Raw genomic sequence first — 17562 nt, 5'->3', positions numbered from 1 at the left:
TAACCCTAAGAAATGGCCTGGATCAAGAGCAGTCAGGAGAAAGATTCCCGTCATGCCCGGCCAGAATATGCAGGGAGGCTAATTCCTACTGTCGATTGACTCTCTCAATAATGAACCCCTCAGCCTGACACATTTTTGGACAAATTTGAATTTTCACATGGGCATGCCACTCCCTTGTTCACTCTGATTAATCTGACTGATAGATGCTGGGACCAAATCTCTTCAATTTGTCCCATACAGTATGTAATGGAGACTACCATTAACAGGACTCCAGGAAGCAACATGAAGCCTACCTGCGGTATTGACCTCAGTCCTGCTCCTCATGGTCCAGTATCAGACAACTGTAAGTGCGTCCCAGGGGGGAACAGTGGGTCTTATTTGTACAGCCAGGATGTGGTCTACAACCCAAGCAAGGGACTTTAGACCACCTGCTGATCTTTGGTCTCATTGCCAGTAATTACAGGGAGCAATGGATGTGCCAAAAAGCAACTCCAAGCCCCAGTGGATAGACATTTTGCGGCCCATTTTCACCCACATACAAATGTGTAACCTGAAAGGACACAGGGCCCCCCAGCTCAGGATTTGTTGTTAAACCCGACTTGGATCACCATCTCGCTGGTTTGGTTGAGCCACATGGGCAGCGTCACCGAGTGAGTGCAGCCTCAATTGCCCTGCTTAGCACAGCTCCAGGATGACCAGGTACAGGAGAAGCACATGAACTCATGTCAGTCAGACTGAATCAAAGTTTCGTCAGTACGTGTGTTTGTGCATGTGCGAGGGAGATGCTGTTGATGGCACATCCACATGGGTTTTTCTGTTTTCATAGCATATGATGAGGATAACAGCCCAGCAGCAGAGCCGAATGTCAGCAGCAGCTGTTTCTGGACTCAGGCTGCAGTGTTGCATCTGGGGGACGAACAGAGCATTCATCGTTTCCCGGTGAGCACCGTGCTCAGGGCCTGTGGTGTTCTCTGCCCACATGCCAGGGGTGTTGTTGCCCCTGCATGGCCACAAAATCAGTGTGTCCCCTCCCAGTAGCTATAACTTCACCTTTTTTCCATTTACCCCCTATTGGAACCCAGACACTTCATCCAGAAGAGTCAGGTGTGAGTGGAAAAGGGGATTTTTACAATATTTATAGAAATCCATTATATTCCCTACCTTGGTCCATGTGACAAAGGGGTAACTCAGCCATCGGCATGCTCAACCAAGTAGTCATCATCTTTATGATCTAGGACCACATCAACCCCACAAGAGAAGCCAGGAGGCTGAACCAGAATTAAGTTGGATCTCCTAGGCCCCCTATGGGTGATGCCAGAGGATGTACCAACCAGACTGGCCTGGAATCGTTAGTACAGGAAAGGAAGAAGCATCACACCCAGGAATGGTCAAGGTGGAATTCTGAATTTTCAAAATAGGTCTGTATGACCCACTGCATGTAGTAAAGAATTGAGTTTACTCAGAGAGAGGTCTGGCCCTTTCCTGGCTCCTGGGAGGTGATCTTTAAGACTTTAGAATGTCCTGCCCGATAAGAGTGTCTTTGTTTACCTGGGGGATTTGGGCCAGGACATATAGTCTCCGCAAACAGTGATTTAGGTGGTGGCTCTAGGCCAAGGGGTATCTGCACCACCTCCAGAGGGTCTGAAGGCTGAGGTCAGCCACACAGGCTGTCAATCATGTCTGTGTGACCAGGCCTCGGTAAAAACTCGGGACACCAAAGTCAGGTGAGCTGGTTGGAAATACTCCATGAATGTTGTCACACACCCTCACTGGAAGAATTAGCGCTGTCCACTACTCCACGGGGAGAGACAACTGGAGGCTCCTGCCTGGTCTCTCTGGGACTCTGCCCCATGTGCCTCTTCCCTTGGCTGATTTTAATCAGTCTCCTTTCTCTGTAATAAACCATAACCACGAATATAACTGCTTTCAGTGAGTCCTTCTGGCAAAGCATCCAACGTGAGGGTTTTCTTGAGGACCCTCAAACTTTACAGCCCATAACCCCCCACCATTTTCATCCTGATCATTATCCAGGAAGTGATCAAGGGGAGATGGCCCCTTTCTGGGGACTGCTGCGTTCAGTGACCAAACTGTCTCCCTCAGGTGTAGAGACTAGGAGGAGGTGAGGGAGGTGAGTCAGAAATCTTTTAGAGCTGATTTTGGACGTCTGTTTCAGCACTTAACGATACCATACGCCTGTGGATCATAGGGAATATGGAAGGTCTACCTTGATTATCAGTCCATTGTTGAGTGATTTTTGCAATAAAATGTTCGTCTGACTGAAAATAGCTTCAGCGCATGCGCCCAAGGGAGGGGACAGCCAGCCTTTGCAGAAGGCTAGTGAGCATGCGCAGAAAGCCAACCCCCCCCCCCCCCCCCCCCCACTCCTCAAGATTGCGGAGAGAGACAGCAACTTCAGCCCGTGGCTCCGCCCTAAGGAAAGTAGAAGGGAGGCTGCCAGCGCCCAGCCTGGCTTTGCAGGATCCAGAGAAGACATGCAATCTTAAGATTACTTCCCAAGAGAGAACAAGAAGTGTGAAGCAAGCACTTCCACAGGAAACGTCTGAGAAACACTCAGATCCCAAGCTGGGCTGACGGAAGGTATTTCTCTCTCGTACCTCGACTGCAGTCTCGCGAGAGACTCTGAGTCAGGGACCCCGGGAATTTGTGACCGGATTCCTAGTACGATGAAACTGCAGATAATAAATGTGTGTTGTTTTAAGCCACTAATTGTCATCCAGCAATGGATAACTAAGCCCCTTAGGTTTAATTTGGTCCTCTTTTTCAACCTTCTTGAGATGGGAGCATAAATAATCAATTTTTGCCTTTCTAATACGTGCATTTAAAGCTATAAAATTTCCCCTAAGCACTGTTTTAGGCGTATCCCACATGTTTTTATGTCATATAGTCCTTTTCACTCAGTTCAAAACATTTTCTAGATTTCAGACCTATGGATTCTTTAGAAATGTATTATTTAATTTCCAGGCTATTATAGATTTTCCTATTTTCTTTTTGTTACTGATTTATAGCTTAATTCTAGTATGGTTAGAGGACATCTTATAAATGACTTTAATCTTTTGAAGCTTTTGAGGACTTCTTTGTGGCCTAACATAAGGCTGATTTTGGTAAGAATTCCACGTGTATTTGAAAAGAATTTTGTCCCTGGTGGTGCACTGTTCTAGATACATGAATGCGGTCATTTTCTAATTATGTTGTTTATATCTTCAATATCCTTTCTGATTACTGCTGCTTTTCTCTCGGCTGTTGAGAGAGAAAGTCTCCCACTATGACAGCAGATTTATCTGTTTCTCCCTCGAATTCTGTCATTTTATTGCTTTAGGTATTTTAAAGCTATGCTACCATGCGTACAGATTTAGGATTGTGACATCTTCCTGTTGGATTGACTCTTCTGTCCATAATGAAATTCCTCCTTTAATTCCTGGTCACTCTTCTTGCCTTAAATTCTACTCTGATACGAATGTAACTACACCGGCTTTATTCGGTTAGGGTGTGTGTGGTATGTATTCTTCCATACCATCACTTCTGATGTTTCCAGGTGCTAATATTTAAATTACGTCTCTTGTAAAGAACATCTAGTTGGACTTATTTTCTCTTCAACTCAGTCTGACATTTTTAGTCTTAAGCTTGCAGTATTTAGTTTAATTACTACAAACATAATGACTTAAAACAACAGAAATTGACTCGCTCACAGTTCTGGAGGCCAGAAGTCTACAATCAAGGTTCTGGCAGGACCACACTTTCCCTGGAGGCTCTCGGGGAGAGTTTGTTCCTGCCTCTTCCAGCTTCTGGTGACTGCTGGTGTCTTTGGCTTGTGGCTGCCTCAGTCCAGTCTCTGCCTCTGTCTTCACATCACCTTCTCTCCTCTCTGTAGTCAATATCCCTCTGCTTCCCTAAGAAGGATACATGTGATTGTACTTAGGGCCGACCTGGGTGATCCAGGATCATCTCCCCATCTCAGGGTCCTTCATATAATCAGATCTACAAAGTCCCTTTATGGGGTTGTTGTTTTACCATCTAAAGTAGCATGCACAGGTTCCAAGGATTAGGATGTGGATATTTTTGCGGGACCATTTTTCAGCCAATCGCAATTATATTAAGATACACAAAACACAACAGTCCTCATGAATTTGGAGGCCAAACAAGAAAATAGTAAAAATCAGTCTCATTTACAGAGTGCCAGAAGAATTTGGTAAGAGGGCTGGTCTTCTGTGAGGCTAGTTCCAGTGGCTTAGCAACATTATCACAGACTTAGTTTCTTCCTACATCTTCTCTGTCTTCTGGAGTGTTGACCACACTAATTGCGGCTTCCCTCATGGTTGAAAACTGGCTTCCAGTAGCTTCCATGGTTATAGGCGCCCTCTAGAGGTGTCGGCTACTTCCTACTCCCCCTTTCTCTCTGCTTTCAGGATGACCTATCAAAAATACAAAGTGGCTCACAGCCCTCCCCTCCTTCTGTGCTCTTCTGTGGCTCCCCAGAGCCCACAGCATGAAGTCAGACTCTCACTGTGCCTGACAAGTCCCAGCATGCTCTGGTTCTGCCAACCTGGCCCTCCACACACCCTGGTTTTTACACCCTGGCAACATCAACCTTTGTCATGTTACCAAATGCAAACACAGGTTCATTTACCCACCACGTAGTAGGGCCAATAAAGAAAATAACTGAAACACCAGGGTTATGGCAAAGAAAGAGGTTTACTATTGAAAGGTAGCCAGATGAGGAGATGGGAGTTAGAACTCAGATCCACCTCCTCAAAGGGAAAAAGGTAGGGGTTTTTATCTGGGGCTTTAAGTAGGGGATGGAGAGCATGTGCTGGGGTTTTAGGTAGGGGAGGGGGAGCATGTGGCCATGCTGGTTGGCACCTTCCCATCAGCCTACATTTGGTCTTGAAGACTGAAATCCTTTTCCCTTGACTGTCTGGACTTTTCTGGTTAGTTTTCGTCTTCAGCCTGCATTTGGCCTTATGAGGCTGCATCTTGACGTTTGAATCTTGACTTCCTGGGAAAGACAGCTCACTCGTATACTAAGGAGGGACAGAGAGACCTGATTAGTTTTAAACAACAGTTGATTATGCTGAATATGCACGGCTGCAGTTAGCAAAGCTTATCTCAAAGTTTTTCGCTCTAGGGAAGATTTTTTTTAACTTCTTTGTGCTCAGTTTCAATCCCCACTGTCTTATGATCATTCCTCAATCTTAGGGAATGGGAGCTAAGACTGCTCTAGCTACTTCCTGCTGTGAAAGGGTGAAGATCAGGATCAGAGGAGTGAAACTGTTTTACCTTTATTTTAAAATATATTTGGGTACCAGGTGGGGAGAGCGAGATATGCTTTGCATGATTAATGTTTTAGTACTCTGATCAATGGCTTTGGAACAACATTTAAGTCTACATTTTATAATTAAATAGATGACCACATAGATTAGCAAATAGCCCAAATTTTAGTATTCCCTCCATAATGGACCTCAATCCTTGGGGAATCTAGGAGAAGAGGCCTGTAAATTAATCAAGGTTAGTGCCTAGAACCTCGGGTGAAATCTGATGTAGCCAAGTAGACTGCTTCTAATAGTCCAACAACTAAGGTAAGAACCTGGGAGTTACTTATTCCTTATCTTTAGGAGAACATTTTCTGAACAGCAACTTGCAGTCTGTCAGGGGTTCATTTGACCATTCAGAGAAGTCAGTGTCTAGATTATGAAGGCAGCCAATGTTTGGGAGATCCCAGTTGTGATGTACTTCTATGGCATGGCTCCTGTTCCCTGTGGTGTTTCTCATATGGTCCCATCTATCAGGGATGAAGTCCAGGATTTCAATAGAACCCAGTCGCTATGACAAAGATGATGCAAAGAAACATCTGACAGTGCCTAGTTCCTTAGTTCAAGTTCCCTCCAGGTCTTTTGGATGATCTCTAGAACATAGGAAGGGTCTCCCAAAGCTAGGCCTATATTGTGTAAGCAAGTAACCAGATATTTAATAAGAAGTATTTCTAGAGGAACAAAAAGAAAACAAAGTTAATAGTTGGAGAAAATTATAAGCCAATATCTGAGCCCAGGGGACAGTCAGTCAAGAAGATCTCTAGATGTCAGGGTTGAAGCATCCCCTGCAGTTACAAATGTCTCTGATGATGTCATCAGGCATTCAGGTAAACCTTTTGAGTGACTTACACAGCAACAGGTATGAAGATAGTCCAAACATGGGCTATCATGGTGCTATCTCTTAGGTTTATATCAAGTTGTCCACCTTCAGTTTGCAGGGCTTCAGGAAAAACGATGGTTTTAGTTCTCAATTCTTCCAAATGAAAAGGACAGAAAAAAAATTGAAAACATTACTTTGGAGATCTGTACCAGATACTTGAGGAAACTAGAAGAATTTAGCATCCAGGCCAGTTTACAGATGGAAAACAAAAACCTCAAAGACAATCAACAGAACCAGAATTTAACATCCACAAATGTGTATTATAGTTTTTATTGAAACATAATTTTTCTCTAAAATCACTCTCATTTTTACTAAAGATAGCCAAATTAAGACTCATTGGTTTGTAAAATAAGTTTAGTTTTAATAAACTTGGCCCAATTATTTACATAAGTACAGGAAGAATAGCAGTTGATCATATAGGCTCTTTTAAATCTGCTTTGTTGAAACTTTTTGTAAGGAATCTCAGATTGAACTTTAAAGGCCCCTCAAGGCCAGGAAAACCAAGCCAAGGACTTGTCATCAGACTCCACCTACAACACCTACAGATTTTGGTGAATTCCTCTTTTCTTGAGAGTCCCCAAAATATCGTGAGGTTCTTACAGCTGCCAGGAAGTGACCTTCTTTACTCACCTGGTAAGGTTGCTGGGAACCCTGTAAGCAAGGTACCAGGCCAATATTTCCAGGTGGCATTATTCCATAAAGTCCAATCTTTGTTTCTCAAAAGCTGTCTGGTCATACCTGAGTCTGCATGTTTTTCTCAAATATGACATTCCAGTCAAAGCCTTGGTAATATAACCAATGTTTCCAATTCTGTCCTGTTATAAGGAGAACAGATTCTTATTGAAGGTATGCAAATAACTATATTGCCATGGAAATAAGAATACTTAGTCATCAAGAGTTTTTAAATTCTGGAGGGATCATATAGCGAGAAAAAGATAAATACTTCAATTTTGCTTACAAATTGCTATAAGTCATAGTTCCTTAAGAGAAAAGAGAAAAAAGTTTCCCCAAATCTAGAAAAACAAAACATTAAAAAGTCAACAATATTTCAAACAAGAAGTCATAAAAATTATAATCATCCTTATCAGTTCATTCACTCCCATGATATCAACTTTTGATCTTCTGTTAGCAGTTTCATGCGACCATCAGTTTCTCCATTACAGTTCTGCAATTTTTTTTACGCAGCTCAGTTTCATAATCTGAAACTTTATCAGAAACTCGTATTTTAGAGCAAGTGTCAGAATCCTTTCCATGAATCTCTCTGAAGATGAAACGTATTTGCAAAAACATCAGAGTAAAACAACAACTGTCTGCAAATGACAAAACATTAAAAAATGGCAATTGACAAAGACACTTGGCTATTTCTGTGACATACAACACTTTGAGATAATAACTAGAATTATGACTGACAACAAGGACAGATCAGAATTTTTGGAATGTTATATAATTTTTTTAAAAAAACACTTATATTAATAACATTTACCCATACAATATAACCTAGGAAGGCTTATTATCATTAATTTAACAATGCTTCCCATGTAATTTAACATACCAAATAAGTTTAAATAATTTAACATGTTCCTCTTTATATAAAGAGAGAACAAATTCTTTGAGAAGTCTCAAGGCTGGTTGGAATTTTTCAAAGTTCCTTTTTTAAGTTAAAAGAAAGACTTTAATTTGGGGGGAAGTTCATCAAAAATATCAAAAGGTTTTAAAATTCTTGGTCAAATAGGAAACAGTGCTTAGTTATCCATGCAATCACAGTGACAAAAGAAGATGTCAAAGGCAAACAGAGAGTTAAAACAGTCAAAAAGAAGCTTAATAGAGAGACCTCAGTCTTTCTGAACATAGGAAATTGTTTTAACAAAATATAGATTTTTCTCTCTTTTAGGTAGACTCACTCAAAGGCAAAGAGAAACCCTCTATAATCTCTTTATCAAGAGCAGACCAAAATTTCCTTTTAAGAGAGGAACGCCAAACTCTAATTTTGCACCAGCTTACTTTTGATATTAAAACTTATTTACTGAATTAAATTTATTTCAATCTCAGCCAACTTGACCATGCACAAAACTCCTCAGGGTTTTACTTCGACAAACCTTCTGTGACTTGATTGTGAGGTTTTTTTTTTTTTTTTGGTGAGGAAGATTAGCCCTGAGCTAACATCTGTTGCCAACCCTCCTCTTTTTGCTGAGGAAGACTGGCCCTGGGCTAACATCCATGCCCATCTTCCTCTACTTTATATAGGAGATGCCTGCCACAGCATGGCTTGATAAGCAGTGTGTAGGTCTGCGCCCAGGATCCGAACCAGCAAACCCAAGGCCACCCAAGCCTAGCCCACGAACTTAACCACTACACCATCGGGCCAGCCCCTGTCACTTGTTTTTTACATTCAGAATTTGCCCCATGCTTTCTTTCCTTTTTCCTTTCCTAGTACTTTAGGACAAATTTATCTTTTTTAACAAAACAAACAAAAATGACTCTATTCTTTGTACCTTCTTTACTGAAAACACAGATTTTACTTTCCTTGTATACAGACTTTCTAGAAATATGTACTTTCTCTTAGAAAATTCCTCAGCATGTACAAAACATGTTTATCAATAAATCAAGCATCTTTCAGTCTCTTTGAGAGAAGAAACCAAAGGCAGACAAATCTATGCTTAGTAATCATTTCTAATATTTTATCTTATATGGAAATGGCATAGACACTCAACAAATTTTTATCATTTAACTTAATTTAGCAAAACTCTAAATTTTTAAGTTACCAAAAAGATTTTGGAAGCTATTTATCAAGTGTATATACCATAAAATATAATTATCGTACCCAAAAATTCTCACTCATTTTTATCTATCTAAATTATTTGTTCCCAGCAATTATGTTTAGATTACTCTCAAAAACTTCATGTGACACTAAAGCAGTTAGCTATAATCTTGAGTTGTTTTAAGTACATACACCATAACACATAATTATTGTTTAAAAGTTCCTCCAAAAATCTTTTATCATTTTCATATCTATTTAGTTTACTTGTTCCCAATAATTATATTTACATTGCCTACAAAACCCTCATGAGACATCAGACAAAATCAGCTATTATTCTAAGTTATTGTTTTTTGCTGACAAATTTTGTAACAGCGATAACGTGCTTGCACCATATCCAATGTTGAGAACCCTGAAAACATATTTATTTCAATTAAACCAACAAACTTCAACAAGCTTTCATTTACCAAAGATCATTTTATATCACGTTAGCTTGAAAGATGTTTGGGTTAGTTTCTATTATATTTAGAAATAATTTATATAAGCACTTACTTCAAGCCAATTAAATGGAGATCCTTCAGAAATTATATCATCTGGAGGCAGATAAATAGAGAGAGAGAGACTCACAAACTGATAAACACAAACAGAGATTTCCATCCTGCTGAGATGAGTCCTGTGACTCTTCCCTTTTTGATTCCTCTTTGTTTTCCTCCCTCTTAATATTTGTGTTATTTACCCCACTGTCTTATTTACCTTATTTTAAAAGAAACCTGTAAAAAATTTCCACCTTGTTGACAAGAGTCGTTTTATTTTTTTCTCTCAGCTTCTTTTTATTCTTTTTTTTTAACTTGTTTTCATAAGCATCTGTGAGACCGTGAGACCCGAGATTTGATTAAGTTTCCTCTTTTTCTTTTTCATAGGCTTATAACTGAAAACATCCCAAGTTTGTAATACATGACCCAGAGGGCTGCCACTGGGAATCGAATCCAAGCTCCCCAGTATGGCACTGCCCACACACACACCATACACACTCACACATTTCCACACAAGTATCAACACAGTTGGAGCCAACAGTTAGTCCTTTCAACAAACTGCCCCCCCCCAAACAAACTCCAGTAACCTGGAACAAAATCCCTGAACAGAGGCAAACAAACTACACATTCTCATACACACGCGCATGTGCACACACACATACACACACACAAGTATCAAAACAAATAGAGCTCAGAGTTCCTCTCTGAGTGAGATCTCTAGCCCTTTCAACAAACTGGGGGTCCCCATCCCCAAAAAAACTCCAGTACCTGGAACAAATCCTCTGAAACAGAGGCAAACAAAGAGAGGGAAAATAGGACTCGGTCAGTTTTAATAAGGAAACTCACCAAAAGGACATCTGGTCCAAACCAGAAGCCAAAACAGACAAACAAATCCAGAGCCTGTTTCCTTGCCACAAGAAAAATGCACCTAGGGGCTGCAGTGCCGGGTCAGACATAAAGTACTGGGGACAGTCCCTAGGACACATCACCTAGGCAGCTGCCGGACTGCTGCCCAGGAAATCCCAGTTGGCCCAGGCCTGCAGAGCCACAGGCAAAGAGCCCCCTGCCTGGCTCACCAAATTGTTACCAAACCCAAACACAGTTCGTTTACCCACACATAGTAGGGCCAATAAAGAAAAAAAGTGAAACACCAGGCTTGTGGCAAAGAAAGAGGTTTACTATCAAAAGGCAGCCAGACGAGGAGTTGGGAGTTAGAACTCAGATCCACCTTCTCAAACGGAAAAAGGTAGGAGTTTTAATCTGGGGTTTTAGATAGGGGAGGGAGAGCATGTGCTGGGGTTTTAGGTAGGGGAGGGGGAGTGTGTGGCTGTGCTGGTTGGCACCTTCCCACCAGCCTGCCTTTGGCCTTGAAGACTGAATTTCTCTTCCCTTGACTGTCTGGACTTTTCTGGTTAGTTGTCATTTTCAGCCTGCGTTTGGCCTTGTGAGGCTGAATCTTGACATCTGGACCTTGACTTCATGGGAAAGACAGCTCACTCATGTACTTAGGAGAGACAGAAAGACCTGGTTAGTTTTAAACAACAGTCGGTTATGCTGAATATGCAAAGCTGCAGATAGCAAAGCTCATCTCAAAGTTTTTTTGCTCTAGGGAAGACTTTTTTAACTTCTTGGTGCTTGCCATCATAGTTCCACAACATTCCTCTGCCTCTTCTCTTCTCCACGCCTTTGCTCACTCTGGTCTCTCTGCAGCGACAGCCTCTCTCTCTCTGCACCCTGATTAATTGTGCCTATAGACCCAGATCAGAGGGATAAAGTGCTGTGTGATCTTCGACATCAACATAAACTCAGGAACCCTTGGGTCTTCGTTCCCATATTACGGTTGCTATTAATGTTATTAGGAGCAAACCACTCCCCGGGAGAGGCAGGTCCCCAGGAAAATCACAGAACAGGACCCCGCGAGGCTGAGGTCGCCCTCTGGCTGTAAGATCAGGGAGAAAGCGGCTAGGAGCGGTGAGGACAAAGGGGGACGGCGCGCCCTCTGGCGGCGGAAGAGGGAAGCGCGGAGAAGGGTGGCGCATCTTTTCCCAGCGCCAAGACTAACCCCAAGGTCAGAGCGACGATGATGCTCCCTGGGCACCTGGTACCTGTTCGGGCACCACACTAATCGCGTCACCCACGTGAAATATAGTATAGCCGGTTTTAAAAATAGTGGTTAGTTTATTTTCTGCCTGTCTTCCCCACCAGAACCTGGGTGCAGGAACTTCTGCTTCGTTCAGGGATGAATCCCCAGCACCCAAAACAGGTAGGTGGGGCACACAGTAGGTGCTCCATAAATTATATGGGAAGGAAATAGCACCAGTGCTGCCCTTAGCCTCAGGCCAGAGTCTCTCCCCACAGGGCAAGGGATCCCCATGAGCAAGATGGATCCCCACTTCTGGACATGCTCTCGGACCTCAAGACTCCAGAATTCCCTGATCAGGCAGCGCTAGCCTCCTTCCAGAACCCTCATGGGCCTCGTCCATGAGTCAATGATGCAAGGAGTCAGGCGTGCACACCTAAACCCGAGGGGCCCCTGTCTCTGAGGCTGTTGTTAGAGCCAGGCCAAGCTAGTGGGGTGCACAGGAGGCCCCGTGGTGGGATGGGGAAGGGGACTTACAAAAGCAGGGAGTGGGCTGCGAGTTGGGGGCCCTGCTCTCTGGAAGCCTCCATGTCCCTGGGCAGAATTCCAAGGTGTCCGAGAATCCTAAATTCCAACAGGGTCTTCCATCCTCGGGTTCCTCTGAGGAACTTTAAAGGTTCTTGGCTGCAGGATAGGGGGTGGGAGCACCTTGTGAACGCAGGTTGCCTGAGTTAACCCACTTGAGGGAGGAGACCCCTATAGGACGTCCTGGAGGGGGATGGGGGAGGAGCAGTGGGAGAGCAGTCCCCTCCCCCAATAAAAAGGAAGGAAAAATGAGTATTTATCACCTGAGTTTCCCAAATCACTGAAAGAGGGACGGATTCAACAAATGTGGAAGAAAGCTGCCCTCTCCCTACTCACACCACAACTCCCCAGAGTGAACCATGGTCTCTGCAGAAAAGGAAACCCACTTGAAATGGCACAATCCACACTCACTTGGTATAGACTGTTTCTTTGCACATATCTTTCTATTTTGTCTTTTCAAGGTGTTCTTGTGAAGAGGGTAAATCATACTTTGTCTAGCAGCTTTTAGCTTGATGTATAGGTTTTAAATATTCAGCAATAGTGTATGTAGGCCTCCGTCTGTACTGTTGTTGAGGAACACATATCTCTGAAGAGCAGCCCTGATGCTTACAACAGCCCTATGAGGGAGGGACGGTCCTTAAGTCTATGTCACAGGTGGAAAAAGTGACAGTGGCTTAATAGGTGATACTGAGATATATTTTTCGCCAACTATGTGCTAGGAACAGGGGATATAATGGTGACTGAGAAGGAAAAAATGATAGCCCTTTCTCTATCTTTAAATGAGACAACTATACTGCAGCTGGATTATTTGGGACAGGCCCATCTACACCTATTGACCCAGCATAATTATCAATAGCTCCCTCTTTCACTCTCAAGTATTGTGGTTTGGACAATAAGTTATACAATGACCCTACTTATAGACCTCAATGTATAGTAAGAAAGATAGAAATTAATCAAAGAATTACACAGGTAAGTTCACAACTACAGTTGTGATAAATACGAAGAAGGAGAGGACATGGTGTGAGGAAAGCAAATAGCAGGGTTTGTCCTAATCTGAGATATGAGAATGAGATGTCACCCTGAGAAGGTGACACTGAAGGAATAGTAAGGGACAATTAGGATGCGGTCAGTAGGGAGGTGAACATTCCAGGTTTGGGAACATCAAGGAAAAACATCAGGATTCTACATTGTGTTTTAAACTGGTCCTTGCTATGATCACCGTTAGTCTGACTTCTATCATTGTTGATACAACAAAGAAAACAAGTGTTTTTTGCTAATTGCAAGACAATCTGAAGACTTTTTATACTGGCTGAATTAATTTTAACAAGACCAAATGAGGGAGTTGGTGAGTTAAATCATTAAAAATTCAACTTCCTAAAACATACAGGGAGCAAATCTAACTTCCTCCTCTCCAAAAAGGACATAAGTAATACAGTCTCAGGATTAAAGGCAACAATTACAGATTGCAGTTGCAGGAAGTGTTCACAAGGGCCTGTCTCCACATTAAGCTGACAAGATAAAGAATTAATAAAATTCTAACAAGAGAAGACTTCACGCCACCTGGCTAATGATTATATTCTTAGTATCATTAAGGAATCCGATGTGTAAATATTCCTGTCTTTTTACAAAAGGCTAGCTGAGTGTTTTGTAATCTTCCAGTGAAGGTGCAAAGTTCCTGAATTTCTTAAGATTCCTCTATTAAAACCTGTACACAGTTTGTCCAAAGTCCCCTGGGGTCAGGGAAGTCAGATCATCTTCAAGGGCAGCAAGAAGGGCAGGGTGGCTGGGGACTCAGGAAGAGGGTCTCAGGAGTGAGCGAGGGGAGGCTGGGGTGGAGGGAGGCCGTGCTGGCGGCCACGGTGAGGAGCTTGGACTCTTCCTAAGAGTCATGAGAAGCCACAGATAAATGTGACTCACTTTTGATCTGAGCTTTGGCCTCATGGGGACCAGGGTGCATGCTGAGAGGTCACTGAGGAGGTGGGAGCAACATCAGGTGTGAGGAGAAGATGGTTGGACCAGCATGCAGAGAGCAGAAATCGACAAGAGTGGTCACAGTCATTAGATGTTTAGGAGGGAACAGCAACATGACTTGGGGGCAGGTTGGATATTCCTTCAATCATTCAGTAACTATTGAGCACCTGATATGGGCTCAGCATGGTTTCGGGTGCCGTTTGGGGGAGAGAGTAGGGTGCACCAAGGATGGTGCTCAGATGTCTGGCTTCTGTAACTGGAAGATGATCATATCGTTCCCTGACACAGGGGTCCTGGAAGGGGGCTGATTTTGGAGGAGCAAAGCATGAGCCGTTTGGAAATCTTGCATTTGAGGGGCTTGTGGGACATCCTAGTGCAGATGTCAAGGAGACATGTGGATACACAGATCCAGAATTCAGCTGAGAGCACTGAGTTGGACAGAAAAATCTGGAAATCACCTGCACTTTGGTGGTGGCTGAAGCCATGTTCTGGATAAGATCACCTGGCAGAAAAAGTGTAGCATAATGATCAAGGAGGGAAGAATGATCTGAAAGGGAGAACAAAAGCCCATCCAGAGAAGCAGAAGGAAAATCAAGACAGTCTTATGAAACAGAACCTAAAGGAAGTGAGCATTTCAAGAAGAAGGAATTGATCAACTGTGTCAACTGCTGCCCAGTTGCCCAAGGTCATGCAGCTAATAAGTGGCAGGGCTACAATTTAAAACCAAGTCTAACTATTTAACAAATGGGGCTGGGATCAATGGTGAGCATTTGGAAACAAATTTAGACCCCTACCTCACACCATAGCTATCATAAATTCCAGTACAGGTAAAGGACTGAAAATAGAACACAAGATAACATTTTTTTAATAGAAAATGTCTTATAATCTTGTTGTGGAAAGACTTCTTAAGGCAAGACAGGAAACACAGAAACTATAAAATAAAAAACAATACATTTTTTTGATCGACTGGAGGAAAACATTTGCAGCCCATTTGACAGACACAGGGTTAATATCCACATATACAACAACCCAACAGGAAAATGATTAAGAGAGATGAACAGACTGCTCACAGAAGAAGGGTGCAAACAGCCATAAATATGTAAAAAGACAATCACTGCTCCGATGTTCAAGGAAATACAAATACAACAATAATGAGACACCATTCCTTGGATTGGTATAGCATTTAAAAACTGATCCCATTAAGGGGGAAAAGAAATACTAAAACTCTTTTGGAATAGTATTTGGCAATATCTACTACAATTTTATGTGTAGCTCTATTTCCTGATCTGGGTGCTGGATACACACTGTATTCATGGTGTGAAAATTAATAGAGCTCTCCACTCTATTCTATTAATTCTACATATTGTATTTTATGAATTCTAGTAACTCTATCAAGTGCGTTTGTACCTCTTTCTATATGTATGTTATTCTTTCATGCCTTTAAAAGGAACTGAGAGACACAAAATGTACATACCGAACAACTCAACAATCTCAGTTACGGGATTCTTTTTGTCATTTTGAAATTGATAACAAGAAGACAAACAACCCATTTATTTTTAAATGGGCAACAGAGATGAACAGGCAGCTGACAGAAAACAAATCCAAGTGACAAATCCAAATGGGCAGCAAACATAGAAAAATACTCAATCTCCTGAGTGGTCATAAAAATGTCAATTAAAGTTACAGAGAGATATCTCTTTATACCCATACATTTGAGAAGTAGAACACCCACTTCTGGAGTGAGTGAAGCTCCAAAACGTTACTGGTGGAAGTGTGACTTGTTAACAGACTTTTGGGGAAAACTATTTGGTGATATTTATTTATTATGTATGTGCTTTGACCTAGGGAGTGTGTATGTATAATTTATAAGTGCTCCAGTGTGTTGGGCTATATGTTTGACAATATTTTGTGCAACACTGGGGGAAAGAACAGGAAACTTCCAGGAAAGAAAGGATTATATCAAAATGGTGAACGTATACAATGAAATATTATGCAACTACTATGAAGAATAAATTAGAATTCAATGCATTGACCTGGAGAGATGTACATGAAATATTAGGTGACAAAAGACAAATTGATGTGCATGGTTTGGATGTTAATTTTTCAAAAATATGCCCTTACATATGTTTGTAGGAAGCAGAATATCGTTTAGAACTTCATCTCTGGAGCCAGGAAGCCTGTGGCTAAACCCCGACATCACCATCTTCTCCCTGGACGTGGTGACCCCTCCAGGCCTCAGTTTCCGCGACTGCGAAAGGTTAATAATAACATCCACCTCACAAACTGTTGGGAGCACGTGATGAGATAATTCATGGAAAGGGCTTAGAGCTGCCTGGTGCGCTATCCGATGACGTCATGAGTGTAAGCATGATCCACCTGAGCATGGGGAATATGGTGGGAGAAACACCCAACACTGGTCTCGCTGGGGACCTCGGGTGGGCGGAGCTGGAGGGACACAAGTGATTAACCTTCCTATCAATTCAACTAGTTACAGCTGGCATGCGTTACTTTTGTAATTTTTTTTAGTCCACTAAAGTAGGAGGAAAGGAGGAAGAACAACCCAGGCAGTCGGCCCTGAACTCACCAGGCGCTCTGGGAGGGAGTGGGAACGGGGGCCTGGGCAGGGCAGAGCCCCCAGGAAAGCCTTCCTCCCCAACAGTGGATCCCCAGCCACCGGGTGGCCCTGGGCAAATGGCTGTTCCTCTCTGGAGGTCAGGTTCCCTCCTGTGCACAGTGGAGCTGCCAGTGGCCCCACGTAAGCACGCTGCTTACTACCAAGGGCAGATGTGAGCTCCAGTCCCAGTGGCGCTTCTGGGGCCTTAGGAGCCAGACATCTAAGGGCTCCACCCTTGTCAACATTTAATCCCACGTCCACCCTAGGAGTTAGGGACTTTACATTATCCCCCCATTTTGCAGTGGAGAAAACAGGCACAGAACGGTTAGGTCACCTGCCTGAGCTCAACACGAGAGTGTGGCCAGAAATAAATCTCAGGCAGCCTGGCTCTGATCTGGGCTCTGGACCACCAGGCTCCACTATCTCCTGTGTCTCAGCAACGTGACATCCCCTCCAGGCCTCAGTCTCCTCCACTGTGAAATGGGCCTCCCAGTACTCACCTCTTCAGTTTGCTGAAAGGGTTAAGGACATCGCATGTGGACCTGGGAGCAAAAACGAGAGTCTTTGTTACCTCCATTCTTCTGGGAGGAGGGAGATGAGGCCCCGGGCGCTTCTCTGGTGTTAAGTTCCTGTTGAATTGCCCAACGCTGCACTGAGAGACAAAGCGGGGCAGGGATCCAGGCCCTGGGTCTTCCAGGAACCACAGGGTGAAGCGCCCAGGGGTCTGTGCACCCCTCCCCACCCCGGCTCTTGGCTGGATGAGGGGCCCCATGGTTTTGTCAGGGGCTCTTAGCTCCCGACCTCACTAGGGCTGACC

The sequence above is a fragment of the Diceros bicornis genome, chromosome 34 (assembly GCF_020826845.1).
Source record: "Diceros bicornis minor isolate mBicDic1 chromosome 34, mDicBic1.mat.cur, whole genome shotgun sequence".
Classification (NCBI taxonomy): domain Eukaryota; kingdom Metazoa; phylum Chordata; class Mammalia; order Perissodactyla; family Rhinocerotidae; genus Diceros; species Diceros bicornis.
This window is presented reverse-complemented; position numbering follows the sequence as displayed.